Raw genomic sequence first — 26,978 nt, forward strand, 5'->3', positions numbered from 1 at the left:
CTCATCAACATCATCATTAATATCTATAAGCTTCTGTTTCCACTCTGTCACATGCATCGAAAACATCCATGATGTTGGGCTGCAGGGTCATGATGGACAGTGCTTGCTGAAGTTCAGAGAAAGGGAGATCCTTAATGGGTGCTCCTTAATTCAGGGATGCAGGGTCATACGGCCTTAGTTCAGGGACATTACTGGTGAAAACTCCATGATCTAGAGTTAGATGGTCATTTTGGTTGTGTTCAGAGAGAGAGATGTTACTGACTAGGACTCTGTGATACAGGGCTGCAGGGTCATGCTGCACAGTGCTGGCTGTGATCAGAGATAGAGGGATCACTGACTAGGGCTCTGTAATACAGGGCTGCAGAGTCATGCTGGACAGTGCTGGCTGTGATCAAAGATAGAGAGGTCACTGACTAGGGCTCTGTGATACAGGGCTGCAGGGTCATGCTGGACAGTGCTGGCTGTGATCAGAGATAGAGGGGTCACTGACTAGGGCTATGTGATACAGGGCTGCAGGGTCATGCTGGACAGTGCTGGCTGTGATCAGAGATAGAGAGGTCACTGACTAGGGCTCTGTGATACAGGGCTGCAGGGTCATGCTGCACAGTGCTGGCTGTGATCAGAGATAGAGAGGTCACTGACTAGGGCTCTGTGATACAGGGCTGCATGGTCATGCTGGACAGTGCTGGCTGTGATCAGAGATAGAGGGGTCACTGACTAGGGCTCTGTGATACAGGGCTGCAGGGTCATGCTGCACAGTGCTGGCTGTGATCAGAGATAGAGAGATCACTGACTAGGACTCTGTGATACAGGGCTGCAGGGTCATGCTGGACAGTGCTGGCTGTGATCAGAGATAGAGAGGTCACTGACTAGGGCTCTGTGATACAGGGCTGCAGGGTCATGCTGGACAGTGCTGGCTGTGATCAGAGATAGAGGGATCACTGACTAGGGCTCTGTGATACAGGACTGCAGGGTCATGCTGGACAGTGCTGGCTGTGATCAGAGATAGAGGGATCACTGACTAGGGCTCTGTGATACAGGGCTGCAGGGTCATGCTGCACAGTGCTGGCTGTGATCAGAGATAGAGGGGTCACTGACTAGGGCTCTGTGATACAGGGCTGCAGGGTCATGCTGGACAGTGCTGGCTGTGATCAGAGATAGAGGGGTCACTGACTAAGGCTATGTGATACAGGGCTGCAGGGTCATGCTGGACAGTGCTGGCTGTAATCAGAGATAGAGAGATCACTGACTAGGGCTCTGTGATACAGGGCTGCAGGGTCATGCTGGACAGTGCTGGCTGTGATCAGAGATAGAGAGGTCACTGACTAGGGCTCTGTGATACAGGGCTGCAGGGTCATGCTGGACAGTGCTGGCTGTAATCAGAGATAGAGAGATCACTGACTAGGGCTCTGTGATACAGGGCTGCAGGGTCATGCTGGACAGTGCTGGCTGTGATCAGAGATAGAGGGATCACTGACTAGGGCTCTGTGATACAGGGCTGCAGGGTCATGCTGGACAGTGCTGGCTGTGATCAGAGATAGAGGGATCACTGACTAGGGCTCTGTGATACAGGGCTGCAGGGTCATGCTGCACAGTGCTGGCTGTGATCAGAGATAGAGGGATCACTGACTAGGGCTCTGTGATACAGGGCTGCAGGGTCATGCTGCACAGTGCTGGCTGTGATCAGAGATAGAGGGATCACTGACTAGGGCTATGTGATACAGGGCTGCAGGGTCATGCTGGACAGTGCTGGCTGTGATCAGAGATAGAGGGATTACTGACTAGGGTCTGTGATACAGGGCTGCAGGGTCATGCTGCACAGTGCTGGCTGTGATCAGAGATAGAGGGATCACTGACTAGGGCTCTGTGATACAGGGCTGCAGGGTCATGCTGGACAGTGCTGGCTGTGATCAGAGATAGAGGGATCACTGACTAGGGCTCTGTGATACAGGGCTGCAGGGTCATGCTGCACAGTGCTGGCTGTGATCAGAGATAGAGGGATCACTGACTAGGGCTCTGTGATACAGGGCTGCAGGGTCATGCTGCACAGTGCTGGCTGTGATCAGAGATAGAGGGATCACTGACTAGGGCTATGTGATACAGGGCTGCAGGGTCATGCTGGACAGTGCTGGCTGTGATCAGAGATAGAGGGATTACTGACTAGGGTCTGTGATACAGGGCTGCAGGGTCATGCTGCACAGTGCTGGCTGTGATCAGAGATAGAGAGGTCACTGACTAGGACTCTGTGATACAGGGCTGCAGGGTCATGCTGGACAGTGCTGGCTGTGATCAGAGATAGAGGGATCACTAACTAGGGTCTGTGATACAGGGCTGCAGGGTCATGCTGCACAGTGCTGGCTGTGATCAGAGATAGAGAGGTCACTGACTAGGACTCTGTGATACAGGGCTGCAGGGTCATGCTGGACAGTGCTGGCTGTAATCAGAGATAGAGAGGTCACTGACTAGGGCTCTGTGATACAGGGCTGCAGGGTCATGCTGGACAGTGCTGGCTGTAATCAGAGATAGAGGGATCACTGACTAGGGCTATGTGATACAGGGCTGCAGGGTCATGCTGGACAGTGCTGGCTGTGATCAGAGATAGAGAGGTCACTGACTAGGGCTCTGTGATACAGGGCTGCAGGGTCATGCTGGACAGTGCTGGCTGTGATCAGAGATAGAGGGATCACTGACTAGGGCTCTGTGATACAGGGCTGCAGGGTCATGCTGGACAGTGCTGGCTGTGATCAGAGATAGAGAGGTCACTGACTAGGGCTCTGTGATACAGGGCTGCAGGGTCATGCTGGACAGTGCTGGCTGTGATCAGAGATAGAGAGGTCACTGACTAGGACTCTGTGATACAGGACTGCAGGGTCATGCTGGACAGTGCTGGCTGTGATCAGAGATAGAGAGGTCACTGACTAGGACTCTGTGATATAGGGCTGCAGGGTCATGCTGGACAGTGCTGGCTGTGATCAGAGATATAGGGGTCACTGACTAGGGCTCTGTGATACAGGGCTGCAGGGTCATGCTGGACAGTGCTGGCTGTGATCAGAGATAGAGGGATCACTGACTATGGTCTGTGATACACAGCTGCAGGGTCATGCTGGACAGTGCTGGCTGTGATCAGAGATAGAGAGGTCACTGACTAGGGCTCTGTGATACAGGGCTGCAGGGTCATGCTGGACAGTGCTGGCTGTGATCAGAGATAGAGAGGTCACTGACTAGGGCTCTGTGATACAGGGCTGCAGGGTCATGCTGGACAGTGCTGGCTGTGATCAGAGATAGAGAGGTCACTGACTAGGGCTCTGTGATACAGGGCTGCAGGGTCATGCTGGACAGTGCTGGCTGTATTCTGGGAACAGGACAGCACTGATGGGGGTCCTGTGGTGCTGCCTGCACTGCACTATAATTAGTAAACAGCCTGTTGTGAGCACGTCAGTCTCAGCATCTGCTCGCACAAAGCTAACTCCAATAAAACTAGAAGGGAAGCTTTTAAGATCTCGACAGGTTCCAGCTATACAGCTGCCATGGTAACTATTGTACTGCCATGTTTACAAGATTTAACCCTCTCCACACCAGCCCCTCCTTGTTCCTTACACTGATGGGGTCCAGTAGAGACTAGCTGTATATGTGTAATCACAGTGCACTGACAGAAGCTCCTGGACTGCGGATATATTGCAGATTCTCCCCGTGTTGCATGTGTTTAATAATTAATCAGGACACAAGCTCTCACATCACACTGCTGATTGCAGGATACGCAGAGAGAAGATGTAGGTAGGTGTCAGACCTTTTATTAGGACGCTGGACACACACACACACACACACATACACACACACACACACACACACACACACACACACATACATACACACACACACACACACACATACACACACACACACACACACACACACACACATACACACACGTAGGAGAAAACATGTTTGCTCCATATAAGTGTCAACATTTGAATATCATCTCCAGGGACATTGTTGCCAGCCAGATGTATGTACACATGTTACACGTATGTGCTGCCAGCCAGATGTATGTACACATGTTACACGTATGTGCTGCCAGCCAGATGTATGTACACATGTTACACGTATGTGCTGCCAGCCAGATGTATGAATGCATGTTACATGCAGCACATCGAGGGACATTGAAGAACCACAACCCTAAGCATGACATGTTCATTAAGCATAGTTATAATCTCATTTACATTGTAAATGCTCATCCAAAATAAATATAAATAAGTAAAACACCGAACAGAAAGGGGAACTGCATCCTATATGCAGAATAAGGGAACTGCACTGTACAGTTAATTAGAAAGGAAAGTATTATCTCTTTGTAGTAATCATAACCACGTGGCCTCAGAATCCAAGTTATTCTATTTTATCCCTATATTAACCTACCAAATTTCACAGTATTCTCAGCTGGTCCAACAATAAATGTACAATCTGTGACTCTGCTATGCGTCTTAATGTGCCCTCACTTGTCCCCAGGTACATTTCCAGGGGGAAACACCTCCGCAAATTTAATGTGCACCTAGGTCTGTTGGTTGGACGATGATCCAGGAAATGCACAAGGTGATAACGCTACAAGCGTCTAATCAGAGTCCACTTCTACATTAGGACCAATACCTCTGTCACAGTTTGAGGGGACTGTTCCGCTGTCCCGCATATCAAGACTTCTGTCCAGGATACAGGACAACTGAGAGCTGTTCCCCGCTACGGGGTACTCATTCGATGCCAATCTCACCAGTGGCAGGTGTACATGGCATTCAATGGGACATTTTAGGGGAGTAGTGAAAGGCTATAAAAGCACTATGCACATGCTTTGATGTGACATGGCGATGCCCTTGTGTAGTGTCCCAATTCTTAAATATGTTACTCTTGAGCAGTATACCTTTATTCAAATACAATTATCTGTTTTTAGCAGAAACTATACTACTCAGTTTAGCTTAATTCATGGCTTAAATTATTTATCAGATTGAGGGGACATCAGTACTTTATTGCGAGTGAATTTTAGGACGTTGAAACGTTTTATTAAGCTGCTTGAAGCAGTTCTAGCAATGTGCTCTCCTCATCATCATTTACATATATTGGTGCCACTGGGTCTCCCGGACAATCACCCTACAGACATGACATACAGCATACCGATGTGACATACATGAATATAATGAACATAATAAAAGATACATGAATATAATTAGGCATAATGACACATACATGTACAGTCATAGGACAGCAGTTACAGCCGGCATGGATAGTGGTACAAATTCCAGGCTTCAGAGTGAACAAGCAGCAGAAGATTCAGCTTATGACATGACATCAGACGTAAGACATTGGATAGAGGGGTTACATTCTTGAGCAGAGGTGGGCAACAGGTGGACTGACAGGGTCCCACCGAGCCTCCCCAGGTGGCAGCTCGCTATCTTATCAGATCGGCGGGGAGCTGCCATCCAGGTCACATGATCTCTTCTGCACAGTGCAGGGAGGTCACGCATCATACCTGGAGGAGGAGGTAGTGCACTGTGCTCTTGCTCCATCCTCTGGACGGCCACTTTGAAGCCTGGAGAGTCACACATGACACCCTCCATCTCTTTCATGTTGGCTCTCACTGTTCTAGAGAATAAGGTAATGAGACACAGTAGGCCAAACAGGACACAAGTGGATGTGGTGGCTGGAGGAAATAAAGGGAGTGGACATGAGGGTCTAGAAGAGGGTAGCATTGGTAAGCATGAAGAGGTGAGTTTTGAGGAAGCATTTAAAGGATTATAGGTTGGGAGAGAGTCTGGTACTGTAAGGTAAGAAATTCCATAGATGGGAAGCAGCACAGGAGAAGTCTTGAAGATGGGAGTGGGAGGAGGTTGTATGGGGGGAAAAGAGTTGAAGGTCAGAGGTGGAGCAGAGTGGTCGAGGGAGTAACTTGTGATGAGGTCGTCTAAACCCACATCTATACATATTAAATGCAAGCATAATACAGCCTTTACTCTACATGTCTAGTGTACATCTTGTCATCATACATAGTTCATTCTGAGATTGTCCCTACCCATACACCTCTCATAGAGGCACCAGCCCCCTCAAAGAATAGCCTGGGGCACATTATCACTATAGAAGGGGTCCCCATACTCATTGTCCCCCTGCTTTAGTGGGAACCAGCACAAGCTGCCTAGTGCTGGGGCTGGTTGTGGAGTTTTGAGGTCTGATTCATTTCATTGGGGTATCTACACACTGGAATCCCTATTAAAATGATTGGCCTACTGAACTCAATGGGAAAAGATCAATGATGACTGCATTGTAGACGTGAATATCAACCATAGGTATAAGGCATATGAACCAAACATTGTAAACTCAAAGCCTTAAAGCCAAACACTAAGACGTACTATCCAGGCAGTGCTGGATCTCCCACAAAGCGTCTGCCTATGTCCCAGTGGAATCACTGTCAGTCTGCACATACATCACACCTGTCTTATGACAGCTTCAATTACACCCTCCCTCCAGGCGTCACGTGCTGTAAGAGATAATGTGCTGATTTCATACAGAATAAGAACAGATACCGAGAATGGCACCCAGCAGAGAAGTGCTACTGTGTTGCAATACATCGAGACACAGAATCTTTTTTTTTAAGCTACATGAAATAATATAAATAGTAGTTACATGATGCAAACTTGTTTTAACTACTAGAACTCAAACTCAATCCAGAAAAAAATACAAATAAGATTTTTTGGATATATAATAAGCAGCCCCGACAAAGTGGGAAGAGTGAGAGAACCTTATAGGTATGTTCCACTGTTTAGCTGAACGACCAGCACAATTTTCCCTTTGTGATCCTTACTCAAAACCAACAGAATGGAGATGGGAATGTAACACTCGCTAAGCTCAAGGAAACAGGAACAATATTAACATTCTATGGCATGAAAAAAAGGTGCCCCGATTCGAGGGCTGGGGGCAATGCCCACTGAAAATCCAGCCACCTATGTCCCACTCTCCATGACACTAACATGGATTAATTACACACAAACTGTGGAAGGAATGTAGGCTATAGTAGTGGGACGTGAGAAATTCCATCATTACATTGCTGGTCACAGAGCTGTGGGTAAAATAGACAACAAAACCACTGGAACAATATTTCATTAACTTCCAATGTCGACTCCACCACACCAGCAAAGGATGATGCCAAGGTTACAAAAGTACTAATTTAACGAAGGATGAAATGTTAAAGAACTGATACGAAAATGGGTGGGGCCAGTCAAATCCGTGCATACTTATGGCTGACTGATGCCTCAGTTTAGAATAGTGTTGACCAAGAGATGAAGCAGCCAAGCAGTATTCTGGACACACATAAATGAGGACATTTACAGCACATTGTCAAACATGTCCAGCAAATGAAAAGAGAAGCTGATGCCTTGAGAAATCACGGACAGGACGCTTTTCATTATAACACTTGTTCACATGGAATAAGGAGACTTTCCTAACTGTACTGGATTACCACAGCCAAGCAGGCACAGTAATATCACATCTCAAACCTATACTTGGAAGATGCAGTCCAAGAGTTGTTACAATGGTCCTCGATATATATCACAGGAGTTCAGAGACTTGAAATATTTAGCTACTGTAAAAAACACTCTCGCAAGTTACAAAGAAATGGGACAAGATCCACAGCTAGGACACCTACAGAAACACCAGTCAAAGGGAGGGTTTCCTCTGCTCAATTACTAACAGACAGAAGGTTCATGAGACACAGAGGAGACACAAAGAAAGTGCTCCAATAAAACTGCCAGGACTAGAAGAAGAGACGGCTACCGGAAACTGTAGCTCTCACCGACTAGCAAAAAATAAAAAAGATTTTTCAACACTATGTAATGTTAGATACGCTATAGTGAAGAGTGCATCTAACTCATTAAAGAATGTTACGTTTCATAAGTGATTATTTGAGTCTATTAGGTATCTATAAAACTAATTAGTAAACTACACACAAAAATGGACATTTCCTTTAGAGGAAAATCCTTTGGGGCCTAAAATAATTGCAAGTAAGTAGCCACGTGTGCCTTGATGGAGATCATGGTATGGGAAGGTTACAATATGTCTGTCATTGTAAGTGAACCTGTATTTTTATGTAAGTTTGCACACGGACAAATCCCACTTGGAGCCCCAGAAAAATGACTATATTTATTGAACACAGGTAAGAAAGGTGACTGCTCTGGATGTAGTCTGTCTAATCCATCCGATGGAGCGCGGTCTAAAGATGTGACTGCAAACAAACAGGCATCTATTATTTTCCCAGGTGTCTGACTGAACACTTGATGTGACTTTAGAGAAATGCTTTTTAATTATTCCTAAACAATATGTGTTGTTTGTTCTTTGCAGTAAACGGTCTATTTTTAGCATTTTTTAATTAAGTCTTGTGACATCCACAGTGTTGTTTCAATTTAAGGAACAGCACGGGAGACCCTATAACAATATCTATGCTCTGAGTCACTGCGCTCCCTCAATCCTGTCATCATCTGTACATGCAAGTACGGTGGATAAAGTTATGCATAAGTGGGGAGAACGGTGAACCGGCAGCACAATGTACAGCAGCCTGGTCACTACCTCTCCCGGCCTCGCTCTATATCATCTATATTTCAGGGTGGGTTCATGGAGGAATCAGTACAAGCCCCCAGTAGATGGAAAGAGCTGTCACTTCCACACACATGTATGCTATTAATAATGACCAGAGGACACAATCTCTGATCCTGTGAGGGTACTGTATTACTGCAACCTCAGTCCCAACCACACAACACCTCTCCACCTCAATGCCTCACTAATACCTCACTACTCTGGAACATCTCACTACCTCTCTACCTCAATACCTCACTAATACCTCACTACTCTGCAACACTTCACCACCTCGATACCTAACATCACTGGCTCATTTATGGCCATATCACAGTTATCACTCATCCAAATCCCTCACAATATGTCACTATATACAGTACATTGCTATTGTATCACTATTTATATATAGTACATCACTTTGTCACCAGCTCACTACCTCTATACTTTATCACTACTTCATTTAGACCAATCCAGTATTGTTACTGTGACAGGATGGACCTCCTATGCCCTATACCACCCTGTCCTTGAGTTGCTGGGCACCGGCTGGGCTTGCCTTGCCACCATCCCCTTTTCTTTATTCCAAATTCACCCTCTAACCGCAGTAGGAGGGGCTTTTGCTGCTGCCACCACTGGACTCCTTTGAAGCGTCCAGAACCACTTCCTTCAGGATAACTATCCCTGCTAGTGTACCCCCTTACTGAGCACCTGGGCTGGTACCCCGACCTCTTGTCCTCAGATCAGGGTTGCTGTGGATGCTTCCCCGTGGCCTATCACACTGGCTAGAGCTGCCAGTAGGGGGCAGAGCATTGGTACTGGATGTAGGGTCCCAACTTCAGAACAGCCAGATAACGGATTAGACTGGGTCTAATCTGTAGGTCACAGGAATTACAGCAAGTAAGTAGACTCCAAAACAGACTACTTAGGCAGTGATGTTTATTAGATCAGGAAGTTACAGGACAGTAACTCACTGGAAAGGTTCCCCAACTATTGGTAAGGACCTGAGGGGAGCACAAGCACTGGGGCTCCCAAGCCGCTGACACACCACACAGGACTTACAGTAGGCACAGATGTCATCCGACATTCCAGGCCAGAAAAAGTTCTGCGTCAGTTCACTTTAGTGTCTCTTCTATGGTGTACGCCATAGGGATTTTCTGGGCAACTGACATCAGCTGCACACGAAAGCTCCGTGGTACCACCAGTTGGACCTGTGTGAGGCGCCGTCTCTGCACTGACACTTGGTGTAGGGGACAGAAGCCTGCACCTTCTTGGCTTCCTGGTTCCCCTGCACGCTGTGCGTGCGCATGCTCCCTTCAGTCGCGTTCTGTTGCCAGGCAACTGGACGCTTTCTCTGCACACCTGTCGACGGTCAGCGTGTCTGACCACCGAATCTCGTGCACCCAATCAGGGTGCACCTTTTAATTTATATAGCGCCCTTTGACACCTGTTATTCCTACTCCAGCACTTCCTGAACTTCTGTGTTGTTCAGTTCTGACTTGTGTTACATTTTGTACTTCGCTACTGGGCTGGTCTGACTATCTGGCTTGACCAAACTTCTCTCTGGATCTTCCCTGTCTACAGCATCACTCGTTTGGCTTTGACCTGGACTGCCTGACTATGTCTGTCTACTACTGTCACTATACCGGTGAGTGCTGTCTTGGAGAACTGCGACCTGTGTACACTCTGCAGCAAGGCCCAAACACCCTTGCAGGAATACTCCGCACCTCCCTGTTCAGTTACGCTAATACCAAATAGTGGCCATCTCTGTAGTTTTGTGACAGTATACTCTGGCCATATGAGTGGACAGGACAAACCCTCAGCTCGTGACCTTCTGCTCCACCTAGCCTAGAGGGTTAAAACTCCAATCAGGCACAACTCTTGCAACGTCTACAAGGGGTTGCTTCTCGCTTAGACACCCTTCAGGGGTCTCTTCCAGTAAGCCAAGCGACCTTAGCAGTTACGGTTTCCACCGCAGCTACAACATCTACTGCTAGCACCCCTAGTTCCAGAGGTCTACGTATCCTACCATCGGAGAAATATGAAGGCGAACCCAAGAAAGTTTGAGCTTTCACCTCCGAGAGGAACAAGGTGGCTTATATAATTTCCCTCCTCTCTGGTCAAGCCTTGGCTTGGGCTTCTCCCCTCCGGGAACGCTCTGAGATTCTTTCACCTTCATTAAGAATTTTTGGCGGGGCATTGATGAGCCTGGCCGTGTCTCCTCCACCTCTGTTGTCCTATTAGCTCTCCGTCAGGACTCCCTCACTGCTGGGCAGTATGTTGTGCAGTTTTGTACACTGGCTTCAGAACTCCGCTGGTAGCCACCTCTTGGCAGGGGTTAAATGACTGCTTCAAGGACGACTTGGCCTCCTTGTGAGCTCCCGCCTAATCTTGACGACTTGGTCTCTACGTGTGTTAAGGTGGACATCCGCCACAGGGAACGTACTCAAGAACGAGAACGGACCCTGCGCCCCTTTCCTCGTCTGGCGCCTCAGTCCCAAGCTACAGCAATTGTTCCTGAGGAACCTATGCAAATAGGCCGCATTCGTCTGTCCCACGAGGAGAGTGGCAAACGCATCAAGAATCGCCAAGAGGCCGGGAAATGCCCCCTCCTAGGCGATGACAGGGGGGTCTTCCTAAGATCCAAGTCCCTCTCTCCCCACTCCTTGAAAAATTCTGAGTTTCTGATGCCTATTACGTTATTTTCTCCAGATAGCCCCAACAATTGGCAGCTTTTGTGGACTCTGGATCCGCTGTAGGCGCGCACACAGTTCCCTGGAAACACCCCCCCTCCAAGGATGACGAAAAAGCATGTATTAAAATGCAAAACACTAGGCAAGTGTACAGCACCGTGGACCCTTATCCGACAGCCTAGCGGGTGCTGTATATTCTAGCACTGCCAAAACGGAGCTGCTCGGCATGCACAGGTGCAGAAGCTTCTCCAAGAGAGCCTGTGATGTGCGGGGAGTGTGTGATACGGGAGTGGGGTTGGAAGGGTGTGATGATTTAGTGTGAAGCATGGCAAAAAATGTGATACAGGGGGGGGTGTGATGCAATGGGGGGGTGTGATTGGGGTGTGATGCAGAGGCACAGAGTGGCATGAGGGGCACAGTGTATATATAATGTATATACACATTGTGTACAGTCTTTATTGAAATTTCTCTTATGGCACTGAGATTATATATACACACACACATATATAAATACACATACACACACACACACACACACACATACATATATGGGCCTATTTACGTACACATTCATGGGAACTTCATTTCCGCTGTGTTGGCTTCTAAGCTTTTTCTCTCCATCCTTCCATTGCCACAGCCGCTGACACTTACCGCGATTAATGGTAATTGTATCAGCAACGATTCCATCGATCGCATAACCAATCCCTTACTGCTGTCGGTAGGAAGACTTCACTCTGAGTGGATAAGTTTCCTAATTCTTTCTCAGTTCATCAATCCTGTTATTCTGGGTCTTCCTTGGCTCAAGGCTCACAATCCGCAGTTCGATTCGTCTTCTGCCCAAGTCATTTCTTGGGAGTTCACCTACAAACAACATTGTTTGACTGCTGTACATCCTCCTAAGGCTTCAATCTCCTGTCTAGCCTCTAGTCCGCAGCTTGCTCTGTCTGAGCCCTATGCTGATTTTGTAGACATATTCAACAATGTTGCAGCCGAGTCCTTGCCACCTCATTGGCCCTGGGATTGCCCCATTGACCTCGTACCCAACAAGTCCATCCCTATGGACAGGGTCTATTCCCTATCTCCTAGATTCAAGCCATGTCTAAATACATTTCTGAGAATTTTGAACGTGGTTTTATCCGCAAGTTTTCTTCACTGGCGGTTGCAGGGATCTTTTTTGTCAAAAAGAAAAATGGACCCTTAGACCCTGTATCGACTACCGGAAGCTGAATGCTATTACAGTGAAAAAATATTACCCATTACCTCTCATATTGGAACTCTTTGATTGGATCTGTGGAGACAGATCACCAAGGTGAATCTTAGAGGGCCTTACAACCTTATTCGCATTCACCAAGATGGTACGAGTGGAAAACCGCCTTTAATACGAGAGACGGGCATTATGAGTACCTTGTGATGCCCTTTGAGCTCTGTAATGCCCCTGCGGTTTTTCAAGAATTCATCAGTGAAATATTCAGAGATCTTTTGTATCAATCTGTAGTCGTCTACCTTGATGATATCCTTGTCTTCTCCCGGAACATCACCTCTCATCGAGATTATGTCAAAGAAGTTCTGTCTTGCCTCTGTACCAATCACCTATACTATAAATTGGAGAAGTGCCTTTTTGAACAACATCAGGGGGTAAATGTATCAAGCTGAGAGTTTTCCAGCGGGTTTGAAAAGTGGAGATGTTGCCTATAGCAACCAATCAGATTCTAGCTGTCATTTTGTAGAATGTTCTAAATTAATGATAGCTAGAATCTGATTGGTTTTTCAAACCCGCCGAAAAACTCTCAGCTTGATACATTTAACCCCAGGTCCCCTTCCTCAGGTATAAAGTCTCTGATATGGGTCTTCAAATGGATCCTAAAAAGGTAGAATCTATCTATCTGAATTGGCCTCTCAACCCTTAAGGCTACTGAGCATTTTATTGGATTCTGCAACTATTACCGACAATTCATCAAATCTTCATATCGTTGATCTCGCCCATCACGTCACTTACCCATAAAGGTGGACTAGCCAAGGACTGGCCTCAGGAGGCAGTTTCAGCCTACAAAGTTCTGAAGGAAGCCTTCACCACCGCTCCTGTCTTGAGACAGCCCAAACAGTTACAACTGTTCTTTTTAGAGGTTGATGCTTCCTTGGTGGGTGTGGGGGCAGTTCTCTCTCAGAAGAATTCTGTTCGCTCTTTCACTCCATGTTGCTTTCTTTCCAGGAAATTTCTATTCAGTGTTGCCAACTATATCATCTGGGACAAGGAGCTCATGGCCATCAAGATAGCCTTAGAAGAATGGCGGTACCTGCTTGAAGGCGCTCTCCATCCTGTTACGGTATTCACAGATCATAAGAACTTCACCTATCTGGGATCTGCTCAGTGCCTTAACCCTCGTCAGACCCGCAGGTCACTATTTTTTTCTAGATTCCAGTTGATCCTGACTTATTGTGCTGGGTCAAAAAATTCCAGGGCCGATGCACTGTCTAGGTCTTTTGATCATTCGGATTCCTGTCATTCGGACGTCAGACCTATCATCAGTCCATTGAAGATTCTGGCCTTGACTAAATCCTCATATAAGACACCTCCTGTTGGACGCTCTTTTGTGGCGACTTACCTCCGTTACAGACAGTTGTCTTGGGCTCACGATTCCAGATTTGCTGGTCATGCTGGGGTTAAGAAGACCATTGTCCTTTTGTCCCGCAGCAATTGGTGGCCGTCCTTGAATGCTGACGTTCACAAGTCTGTTGCAGCTTGCGAAGTATGTGCTCGTCACAAGACACCCAGGCATCCTCCAGCTGGGCTTCTTCTTCCGCTCCCTGCCCCAGACTCTCCTTGGGAAAGCATTAGCATGGACTTTATTACTGACCTCCCCAATAGTCATGGCATTAATACTATTTGAGTGGTGGTCGATCGTTTCTCCAAATGGACAAATTTTGTTCCACTTAAGAAATTGCCATCTGCTGATGGTCTAGTCACTCTCTTCATTAAAAATATTTTTCGGATCCACGATTGCCCCATTGAGATCAACTCCTATAGAGGAGTTCAATTCACTTCAAGATTCTGGAGATACTTTTGCAACAATCTAGGAATCAAGCTAAAATTCTCCTTGTGATACCATCCCCAGACTAATGGTCAGACTGAGCGGGTCAACTAGGACTTGGAGACGTTCCTCCGTTGTTACTGCTCTGATCACCTATCCTCCTGAACCGATTATCTATCTTGGGCGGAGTTTTCACATAATATTCATCAACAGGAATCCTCTGAAACATCTTCTTTCTATACCATCTTTGGCAAATATCCCGTACTTCCCATCTTCTCAGAAGTCCCCAGTGCATTGGTACCGGCAGCTCAAGAGATGGTTAGTGACTCAGGTAAAATCTAAACTTTTACAGTCCTCGGAATGGCATAGTAACATGTACGTCTCCATAGGAAGATTCCAGTCCTTCATGTTGGGGACAAGGTTTGGCTGTCTACGCGCAATTTCAGACTCAAGTCACCATTAATGAAATTTGCTCCCCGATATATTGGTCCCTTTCACATTTCTCATATTATTAATGCAGTTACCTATAAGCTCCATCTACCTCCTGCACTCTGTGTGCATAATTAATTTACTGTTTCCTTATTAAAACCATTGGTTCTCAATGAATTCTCCAACCATCAGCCGCTGCCTCCTCCCATCAAGACGGCCTTGGGTGACGAATATGAGGTTGAACGCATCTTGAAATCCCAATCTATGTGCGGTAAGACTAAATTCCTCATCCACTGGAAGGGTTACGGCCCTGAAGAAAGGTCCTCGGTGGATAAGAAAGATCTACATGCTCCTGATCTGCTATCTAAGTTTTGTCTCTCCACCCTTCCAGTGCCACAGCCGCTAAGCCCAACAAAACAGACCACTGCTGCTAGATTTAGCCATCGCCAGCAACCACAGCTTTAGCCAGCCCAGAGGAAAAGTCTCAAGCTGATATTTCTTCAGGAACCAGCTTGCTCTTTGCCTCTGTATGGACTACGTCCCCTAGCAACGCAGAGGATGTTGTCTCCAGCCAAACTGATATTGTGGGGGTGCCCAGTGATGCTCCTGTCCCTAGCAGTATGCCAGCTCCAGCGGTGAGTATAGCTGACCACTGTGACCTCATTTTGAGTGACCCCACTTTGACTGACTGTAGTAACTTCAACATAGATCCCCACTGCAGAGTGCCCCCACTTAGACGATAGTGAGGAAAGCAGGAAACAGTTCAAGGCAGCTCAGCTCTCTGATCCCTCACTGACATGAGGTGCTAAGCTGGCAGCAGCCATTCAGGAATGGAGGTGGGGAGTGTGACCTGGCATAAAGGGTTTCTTTACCATGTAGCTAGGAAGGTAGATGGAGATAGAACATTTCGGGAACAAGTTCAACTGGTGGTCCCGTAGATCTTTCGCCAAAAACTGATGTCAGTTGCCCACGGAATTCCTATGGCTGGACACCAGGGGAGAGACCGAACACTGAAGCATCTAACACAAAACTTTTTGGAGTTCATGTGGTGAGAACAAGAGCTATCCATAGAGCTCCGTATATTTTCTGCATCTAGAGGAGGAGGATCCATGTCGGTTACACAGTACATAGTACAGAATAAGGTACTGGTCCTATAATACATCGCCAGAATTGGTAAGAGACCTTTGTTACCTTTTGACATTTCGTATTGGATTTCATCAGTTATTCCGGAGTTGGACCTCCCAAATACATCACTTTATTCTCCATTTAAATTCCCTGACAGGGTTTGGAAATTCCGTGAAAAATATATCGCAATCTCTATAATATTAGAGTGGAACGGTTTTTATACAGTTGCTGGACTAGTACATATAATATCTGGTTAAACGTGTAGGTGCACCTACCTCGCAACCAATTGTTTTGGCACAGATTATAGTCCTCATTGGTTGTACCTATTATGGTTTTTTATATGTTAGAATAAACATTTTATAAATATATACTTTGTGCATGAGTGCTTTTGTGGCAGACTCGGACATACCACCGCATACCTTGGTTGTTTAATTATCTACTTTTGGGGTGCAGATCCCCAGCGCTGGTACCGAGTCTGAGCAGTCATTTCAGTGCCGGACTAAGTTATATTTTGTTGATACAAAACTTTTTCTGCCCTGGACCGTCGGATGACGTCCGGGCCTACTGTAAGTCCTGTGTTGTGTATCAGTGGCTTGGGCGCCCCAGTGCTCGTGCTTTGCTCAGGTCCTTGCCAATAGTTGGGGAACCTTTTCCAGGCTGTGGACATTGTAGGTCCACTACCTCTGCTCAGTAGAAGAGGTACATCCTCGCCCTTGTTGATTACACTACCCAGAATCCAGAGGATGTGGCTCTTTCTGCCATTACTCCGGAAAGGTTAGAGGACAAGCTGCTTGGATTATTTAGTAGAGTCGGAATCCCTAGTGAAGTCCTAACTGATCAAAGGACACAGTTCATGAGTGAACTAGTTCAGCATCTCTGGGCAAAATGCAGAGTGTCGTATCTCCCCCTACCATTCCCAGACTAACAGGCTGTGAGTGGTTCAACGGCACTTTGAAGAAAATGCTATGGGCATTTGTAACTTCAGAGGGGGGGGGGATGGGAATGCTATCTGCCACACCTCCTGTTTGCTTATTGGGATGTGCCGCCTTTAAGTTACTATGTGCCCCCTTTCAGTTACTATATGGCTGTTACGACTCTGCCTATGTTTTGTATGTGGAAGCAGTACCTTTAATCATCCAGAGGTGCTGCTGTTCTGCTCCTGAGCTTGCACCATGCTTGAAGCCTTGCCTAATTAGAACTGCACCTGGCTCACAGCTTCTAATACCTGCCTCAACTTGTGCTCAGTGCAGTTCATCCGTATATACCTGGCTGCTGCTCGTGTCTACCTGTTTCAGTTTGGTTCGGCTGCTGCTTGATCTCCCGCTGTGACCTTGGCCTGTTTAACGTTGATGCTTGTTTGCTCGTGACCCCGAACTCTGCCTGGATACTGGATACTGCTTGAACTCTCATTGCCCAAAATCTCGGCCTGTTTAACGGTCTATGCTAGTTTGCTTGTGACCCTGTACTCTGCCTGGACTCTGGTTTTGCTTGTACTTGTGTTGCCCGGACCTCTGCCTGGTCACTAGACTCAACTCCTCTGTTTGCTTCCCTGGACAGACTCGTGCATCCTGGCAATAGGGTAACTCTATATTTGTTCCTCCATTTTAACTATATCTGTCATTTGCTTGGAACCTGTTGCTCTGTGAACTTTCCTGTCACACCTGTTCATATTTATGTTGGGAGTTATACCTGTTTATGCTGTTACATGAAAACCTGCATATTCCTTGAACTGAATCTTTGCTCATATATTTTGCCGGAATAAAGACATTTGTAATTATACTTCCGTGGCTGCTGCCTGAGTTTACTAGAAATCATAACAATGGCCGCAGAGTTCGGGGACCGTTGACCTCTTCTGGGAATCTTGGGAAGGGGAGCTACCCACCCAGGATATCTCTGCTGGGTAGTATGTTATCAAGCTCAGAGATCGGTTAGAGAATCTCATGAGGCTCATGCAAGCTAACCTGATCATACCAAGAAGACTTGGTCAGGGCCAGGGCCGGATTTACCACTAGGCAACCTAGGCAATTGCCTAGGGCCCAGAGGTCCCCAGAGGGCCATCCCAGGGCCGGCGGTGAGACTACCATTTAAAAATGGGCCGCTACTTATGGGCCAGTGCTATATGCTTGCCCCCCCTGGGCTAAAGTCTGCCAGCCAGCCCCTGATTAGGGGTATATGTTATGCTAAAAAACTATAGTGCTATGGATTTTTTCAGGGAGGGGGCCCCACACCAGTATCTTGCCTAGGGCCCCATGAGGTCTAAATCCGGCTCTGATCAGGGCACTCACGCCAGAGTATTTGAGGTAGGGCAGAAGGCCCTTGTTCTAATGCCCATGCATCAGAAAAAGCTCCAGGCTGCCTGGGCTGGACCGTACATGGTCACAAAATGCCTAAGTGACATCACCTACATGGTGTTTTTTGATAGCAACGGTAGGCGGCAGCGGACCTACCATGTGAATATGTTGAATGCATACCATGATCATGTAGAGTTGGTAGCTGTGTATTAATGCTTAGCTTGAATCAGTGCTGCTGCCCTTTGCAACACAGTTTAATAGGAATATACAAGAACCTCGGCGCTTGTCAGTATATGTAAAACATGCAGTTTTATTAAACAACACAGAATAATAATTCTGGCCAGAATATTGCAGAGTAGATAAACAAGTAAATAATGATAACCAAATGATTGCTGGTAAATCCCAAATACGCAATCTAACAGATGGTTATAAACAATATGGTAATAATTCACCTTTTAGTAACCTCCAAGTGTACAGTCTCACAAGAGAGACTCTTGAAAAGTCAATATAACAAAAGTCCACCTGTAACGGGCAGGGGCTTTTTCATACAACTGGGCTCGTGGAAGCATCAAGTAAATCCATCCATGGTGAACCTTGTTTCCTCAATAGCGATGTTCCAGCTCATTCATATGCAAATAGGCTTCAGTAAATGGGAATCGGTAACAGATCACATCAGCGGGTCTTGCAAGAATGTTGTGGCTGGCATGGCTGGATTGGATACTGTAAGCACTTGGGGGCACATTTATCATTTAACGTTGAAATAGAGAAATGGTTATCAATCCTTATCGGACAGATAAGTATTGATTCATTTCTCAAATTTATCAAAACCGGAGTACAGAAACAGCAGTCCCGATAATCTGCTGTTTCTGTGAAAAAAAAAATCATACTTACCTGCCTCTTCGGAAGCGCTGTCTTCGGGTCTTCTCCTTACTCTTCAATTGCGCATGTCCAGTTCCAAGAACTGGACATGCGCACACAGATCCCCTCTCTGTCTCTGCAACGATAGTTGCAGAGAGAGAGCTGTGAGTGACAGGGAGGGATCATGTGATTCCTCCACACATGCGCTGTCCAGCTCTGCTCTCCGCAGCAGAGCTGACAGCATTAGATTTCCTCATGTACGCCAGCTGCAGCTGGCGTACATTAACATGACAAGTTCCCGAAAAAACTTTTCGGGACTTGTTAGATTGCGGCCAGGAGCAGTCACCATTCTGTTGAATGTTGACTGCTCCCAAAAACGAAGAGGAATGCAAAGCAGCAGATATCCATGATATCTGCTGCGATGCCCCCTTAATAAATTTGCGGAGGACACTGTGGGACCTTAATTATCCGTTAAAAGCACTATCGTGCTTTATTAAATATGCCCCTTGACCACTATTTAAGGAACACCGGTATACACTCCTCTACATCCCTGAGGAAGCCCGCCAAGCGCGGGGGAAACGGGTTGGAATTCTGACACTAACATCCTGATTCATCTTTATTGTTTCAACTGTTTCATCGTTCTACATTCCATTCATTCCTTGCCGCTACAGCGCTGAAGAGTACTTGCAGCCTGCTTAGTGGGTTACAAGGAAACCAGCAACAGCCGGGACACCAGAAACCTCCTGTGCAGGCGTGCGACAAGAACAGAGACATCACCACTTCCACTCACTATTGGTACATCATAACGGACCTTGTGCACAAGGAAAGAAAAGGTGTTTCTCCTTCTCGAACCGTAAGTGGACAGACTTTTACTTATTGCTGCCAGCCGCAACATTCTTGCAAGACCCGCTGATGTGATCTGTTACCGATTACCATTTACTGAAGCCTATTTGCATATGAATGAGCTGGAACATCGCTATTGAGGAAACAAGGTTCACCATGGGTGGATTTACTTGATACTTCCACGAGCCCAGTTGTATGAAAAAGCCCCTGCCCGTTACAGGTGGACTTTTGTTATATTGACTTTTCAAGAGTCTCTCTTGTGAGACTGTACACTTGGAGGTTACTAAAAGGTGAATTATTACCATATTGTTTATAACCATCTGTTAGATTGCGTATTTGGTATTTACCAGCAATCCTTTGGTTATCATTATTTACTTGTTTATCTACTCTGCAATATTCTGGCCAGAATTATTATTCTGTGTTGTTTAATAAAACTGCATGTTTTACATATACTGACAAGCGCCGAGGTTCTTGTATATTTATCTGTATGTGTATAGGGATAGGGGTCCCCTATTTTCCTCTGGCAGCTTCACTTAATCCAGACTTGGTGCAGTATACTCTTTTTATATCTACAATTTAATAGGAAGCCCGTAAGGGCTTCATTGGTGATGCAACATGTTGACACTGGTGAGCATAGGCCAATTGGGCAACCCACTTATTGGGTCTCACCAGAGACAAAGGAGTGTATTACAGGGAGGAGCAGGAGATGCTTGAACTAGGTGTGATCCAGCCATCGCGATGTCCATGGCCATCCTCCATGGTATTGGTTCCTAAGAAGGACAAGACAACGCGATTTTGCGAAGATTACTGTTGATTGAACAAGGTGACCGTCATTGTCGCCTACCCCTTGTCCTGCATTGACACTCTGTTAGACGAGTTAGCTGGAGAAAAGTATATTTCAACCTTTGACTTGAGCAAGGGGTATTGACACCCCATTTGGCCTGTTTGAGTTTAAGTCCATGCCGTTGGGATTTCGGTCATTGAAGTACATTCAGATACCATAGTAAGAGTTGCACAAGAGTTGAACAAGAGAAGAATAGGAGGGGGTCCTTCTATCTGGAAACACTGCTACATGAGGACAACATTCAACAATCATCTGTGAGATGTGATATCCTCCACCTGCATTGTGCACTGCCTGGACACTCTCTGATCAACTGCTTCTCAAACCTAATTCTTACAGCAGCAGTGTTATTATGACTTGTTTGTTTCACTTATGCTATTGTTTGCATTCCCAGCTTCAAACCACACTTGCTTCCCTAATTATCCTGAATCTCTAACTGCCACCCTAGCTCCCCCCTGCCCAGTGATCATACATAGCCATCTCAGTCCACCTTCCACTATACCTAATGTTATATAATCCCTCTCCACTCCTGCCTAATGTCACTGTCTAATCTAACTGCTTTTTACACAGCCATCCCTTGTCACTACTGTCCTAACTACTTCCCGTTTCCCTTGCTGGACCTTACATCTTTTCTTCTTTTTGCTCTCCTACGACCGCAGCAACCTCTCACTTTACTGACCTATCCCGCTCTCACCATTTCCTCACCTCGCTTGTATCCTCTCACAGTCCTTTCTTTCTGTCATACTTTCAGTTGTCTTTTCCACGCTATCTCTAGCATTATTGGGCCTGAGTCATTAAGGAGAGCAAAGCCCAAAAAAATTTTGTGACTGGATCACTATTAAATAACTTTTGGAATAGATTTATTTAAAGGAAATAGCGCGGGGTGCTTATTTATATAATTGTATAGCCTGTTTCCAAATCTGTATAAAAGCACTGTCTTGTACACTGAAATGTATCTTTCTGATTTCATCTGACCTGAACGCTGGTACCTTCAACCAGTGTTTGACCAAATAAACATCACTTTGCTTCATAGACCTGCTTGAAAATATCTTCCATACTGAAAATCCTGTGACCTACAGATTAGACCCAAACTCTAATCCATTCTGTGGCTGATTCTGAGGTTGTATCCAGCTCTCCAGTACCACCGCTCTGCCTGCTACCCATGCAGCCCTGGTCAGTGTGATAGGCCAGGGGGGATCCATCCTCAGCAATCCTGATCCATAGTAAGAGGTCAGGAGTACCAGCCCAGGTACACCAGCAACGAGGTAAGTTAGCAGCATCAGTTACCCAGAAGGAACGTGGTTCTGAGTGCCATAAAGGAGCTCAGTCGTGGCAGCAGGCTCCTCCCACTGCGGCAGGAGGGGCGTTTTTGGAATAACAAAAGGGGACGGTGGCAAAGTAAGCCCAGCCGGTTCCCAGCAAACAACAAACAGGGTGGCATAGGCGGTCCATCCTGTCACAATTAGCAAGTTAGCACCTGAGTAAAACTATGTTGTATTGGAGTGGAGGTAAATTTAAAATGTGATGGCAGATTTATAGTAGGGGTAGGACATGTCCTAGATCAACTTTACATTTAAGTGTAAAAATAAAGCTATCAAGTATTTGTGTGCTAGATGAAAAAGCAGCCAGTCTTTTCCTTACATGCAAAACAGTAAACTAATTTGCACCCCTTGCATTGTAACATGGTTTGTCCAAGATCACATTTACTCCATTTTTTGCCTTGCTCTCCTTAATGACTCAGGCCCTTTATGTTTTGCTCCTCTCTCACTTCTATCCTCTACCTCTCTCCCCGTTTCCCTTATCCAACCTTCCTATATTCTCCCCTCTCTCCCTTCACGTCCTCCTTCCTATCCGTCACCTCTCTCCTCTGCTTCTGAGGGCCTGATCTGACCCACTGTCCCTTCCCCCAAATTTCCCTCTCTCCTCCTATCTCCCCCCCTCACCATCTTGTCCCCTTTGCTGCTCTTCTCGCAGCTTCCTTCTGATCCTACCTACCCCCTTCCTCTTCATCCCTCCAGAAATCTATTCCCTCGTGTCATTCTTTCCTTCTCCTGCGTCTCCCTCTCCCGTTCATAGTCCACCAAATCAGCCCCATCTCCTCTCTTCCCCACTGCTTGCTCCCTTCACCCTGTCCCCTGCCACTGAGGGGTCCCCTCCTATATCTGTTTCTTGTCCTATTCCAACAACCCCAACAACCTCACCCACATCTCTCCTCTTCCCTTTCTTCCACATGTGGTCTCTGGAGCACATCAAATAATACCACGTAGGTGATGTGGTCAGAGAGAGGAAAAGGTGAATGAGGGAGGTCGGAGATAGTACCGAGGTGTAAAAAAACCAGATCAAGGGTATGGCCACTGTGGTGGGAAGGAGAGGGAGAGATGTTTGGAAGAAGCAGGGCCTGAGGGATTGTCTATAGGGATATTAAAGTTCCCAAAGATGAGGATGGGAAGGTCAGAGCAGAGAAAGTGAGGGACCCAGGGGGCAATGTGTTCAAGAGATGTAGAGTCAGGACCAGGAGGACGGTAGATAACAACAACTTGGACGTGGGCTGTGTGAAAGAGGCGGACAGAGTGTACCTCAAAAGAGGAGAAAGAGAGGGAGGGTTCAGGGTGAAGAACCTGGAAAGAGCAGCATAGAAAGAGAAGTATGTCAATGCCACCACTTTGTCAATGCCCACGTCTGGGTGTGTGGGAGAAGGATAAATCTCCGAAGGAAAGAGCAGCAGTAGAGGTATTGTCCTCAGGGGACAGCCAGTTTTGAGTGGTGGCAAGCAAGCTGAAAGATCTAGGGATAAAGAGATCCTGGATAGAGGTCAGTTTGTTATAGACTGATGCTCCAGAAACCATCTCCTCTCTTTTAGAAACTCTCCACCCTCTCCCTTTCCCCGTCCCTAAGGTTACTCTCACCAGATGTAATCTTGACACCATTGATTCAACTATATTCTCCTCTACCTTGGTCTCACTCCTCTCTCCCATCACCACTCTTTCTTGCCCCGATGAGGCTGTCTCCTATAATCACACCCTTACCACCGTACTTGACTCTGTCGCCCCGTCTGTCACCATCAAGCTTTGTCGGTCCCTACCCCAACCGTGGCACTCAAAACTTACCCGCTATCTTCAAAAATGCTCCCACAGAGCAGAACGGCACTGGAGAAAGTCACGCACTCATGCTGACAATCTCCACTTCAAGTTCATATTTGTCTCTTACACTATCACTCTCTAAACAATACAACTTTAAGGCTATCATTTCTTCCCAATCCTCCAAACCGTTTCCGTTTTGCCAACTTCAACTCCCCCCTCTCATTTCCCCCACTCCCATGCTCGCGCTCTGCTATTGACTTTGCTACCCACTTCACCTCCAAAATTGAATCAATACATCATGACATCACCTCCCAGCAGTCCGTTCTTTCTCCACTGTGACAGGATGGACCTTCTATGCCACCCTGTCCATGTGTTGCTGGGGACCGGCTGGACTTGCTTTGCCACCGTCCCTTTATTTTATCCCAATTGCGCCCTGTAACCGCAGTAGGTTGCTGCTGCTACCCCTAGGCTCCTTCGCTGGCACTTAGAAGCGCGTCCTTCTGGGTAACTCTCACTGCTAGTGTAAGCCCTCACTGGGCACCTGTCACAGTACCTCTTACCTCTTCCTTTAAATCAGGGTTGCTGTTTATGGTTCCCCTTGGCCTATGACACTGGCCAGAGCTTCAAGGTAGCGGGCAGAGCACTGGTATGGGAATGCTGAGTTCCAACCTCACAACAGCTGGATTAGAATGGTCTGATCTGTAGGTCACAGGAATTTCCGCAGGTAATTTCCGCAGGTAAGTAGGCGCCAAATCAGGTTCTTGAAGCAGGGATGTTTTAATAGCTTGTGTCCTAATAAGGACAGTTAAAGTTACAAGGTACATATGGAATAATACATTACATGGTCAAACAGTCCTCCTTTTATACAGATTTACAAACATTTGTCAGGGAGTAGCCCAGTCACCTTATCTGCCCAGAAGACGAAACGTCTCATATCACATTAGATAGTTTAACATCAAGATATAATCTAATCTTGCATCTAATACAGCTTAACTTTTATACCAACCTGATTTCCTCAAATTTGCTGTCTATACTGTTAGGAGGTTGCCAGTGTATCTAACAAGACATGCAAACAAGTAACGACCCCCTGCCGAGCCTTCAGGCCAAAACAGGTTAATTTATGATTCACGTCCTCCTTTCTTACACAAGCACATTTCCTCCACCATGGCTAAAGTACATTCCAAATACATAAGTATAACACAGTATCAAAATCAGTACACTTGCAATTAAATAAATTGGTGCACTGTGCTAATAATTTAAATATATTTATAAAATAAGTTATTTATAAGTGATTCAGCCATCCTCTTACTTCACCTACGGCTCCTTTACAGTATCTACACATGACCCCCTCTTCCCTTACCTGTCGCGTTCCCCAAGGTTCCTGTGACAGGATGGACCACCTATGCCACCCTGTCTGTGTGTTGCTGGGTTCCCAAACTCAGAACACCCGGAAAACGGATTAGATTGATCTAATCTGTAGGTCAAAGGAATTATTGAAAGGAAGTAGGATACTGAAGCAGTGATGGAGCCTAGTGGTGGCAGCAGAGCCCCTCCTACTACATTTAGATGGGTGCAATTATTATAAAGAAAGGAAAAGGAGGAAAGGCAAGATCAGTTGGTCCCCAACACCGTGACAAGGTGGCATAGGAGGTACATCCTGTCACACTACCTACATACCTCACTACTATATAACTACCTTACTACCTACATACCTCACTACTATATAACTACCTTACTGCCTACGTACCTCACTACTATATAACTACCTTACTACCTACATACCTCACTACTATATAACTACCTTACTACCTACATACCTCACTACTATATAACTACCTTACTACCTACATACCTCACTACTATATAACTACCTTACTACCTACATACCACACTACTATATAACTAATTTACTACCTACATACCTCACTATTATATAACTACCTTACTACCTACACACCACACTACTATATAACTACTTTACTACCTACATACCTCACTACTATATAACTACCTTACTGCCTACGTACCTCACTACTATATAACTACCTTACTACCTACATACCTCACTACTATATAACTACCTTACTACCTACATACCTCACTACTATATAACTACCTTACTACCTACATACCTCACTACTATATAACTACCTTACTACCTACATACCTCACTACTATATAACTACCTTACTACCTACATACCACACTACTATATAACTAATTTACTACCTACATACCTCACTATTATATAACTACCTTACTACCTACATACCTCACTACTATATAACTACCTTACTGCCTACGTACCTCACTACTATATAACTACCTTACTGCCTACGTACATCACTACTATATAACTACCTTACTACCTACATACCTCACTACTATATAACTACCTTACTACCTACATACCTCACTATTATATAACTACCTTACTACCTACATACCTCACTACTATATAACTACCTTACTGCCTACGTACCTCACTACTATATAACTACCTTACTGCCTACATACATCACTACTATATAACTACCTTACTACCTACATACCTCACTACTATATAACTACCTTACTACCTACACACCTCACTACTATATAACTACCTAACTGCCTACATACCTCACTACTATATAACTACCTTACTACCTACATACCTCACTACTATATAACTACCTTATTACCTACATACCTCACTACTATATAACTACCTTACTGCCTACATACCTCACTACTATATAACTACCTAACTGCCTACATACCTCACTACTATATAACTACCTTACTACCTACATACCTCACTACTATATAACTACCTTACTACCTACATACCTCACTACTATATAACTACCTTACTGCCTACATACATCACTACTATATAACTACCTTACTACCTACACACCTCACTACTATATAACTACCTAACTGCCTACATACCTCACTACTATATAACTACCTTACTACCTACATACCTCACTACTATATAACTACCTTACTACCTACACACCTCACTACTATATAACTACCTAACTGCCTACATACCTCACTACTATATAACTACCTTACTACCTACATACCTCACTACTATATAACTACCTTATTACCTACATACCTCACTACTATATAACTACCTTACTGCCTACGTACCTCACTACTATATAACTACCTTACTACCTACATACCTCACTACTATA

General features: G+C 45.8%; 1 protein-coding gene across 3 annotated transcripts in view; it reads right to left on the bottom strand.

Annotated features, from left to right (window-relative positions):
- Positions 1 to 26,978, bottom strand: part of FBXO41 (F-box protein 41) — a 114,785-nt gene that overhangs the window by 68,024 nt on the left and 19,783 nt on the right. Inside the window, exon 2 of one of the 3 annotated variants that reach the window (XM_075186489.1) lies at positions 24,345 to 24,576. The exons of the other annotated variants lie outside the window; for them this stretch is intronic. The gene's annotated coding sequence lies outside the window, so the exon portion shown is untranslated. The remainder of the gene's footprint in view (positions 1 to 24,344; positions 24,577 to 26,978) is intronic. 3 annotated transcript variants of the gene reach the window in all.

Source organism: Mixophyes fleayi, chromosome 1, assembly GCF_038048845.1.
Source record: "Mixophyes fleayi isolate aMixFle1 chromosome 1, aMixFle1.hap1, whole genome shotgun sequence".
Lineage (NCBI taxonomy): Eukaryota > Metazoa > Chordata > Amphibia > Anura > Limnodynastidae > Mixophyes > Mixophyes fleayi.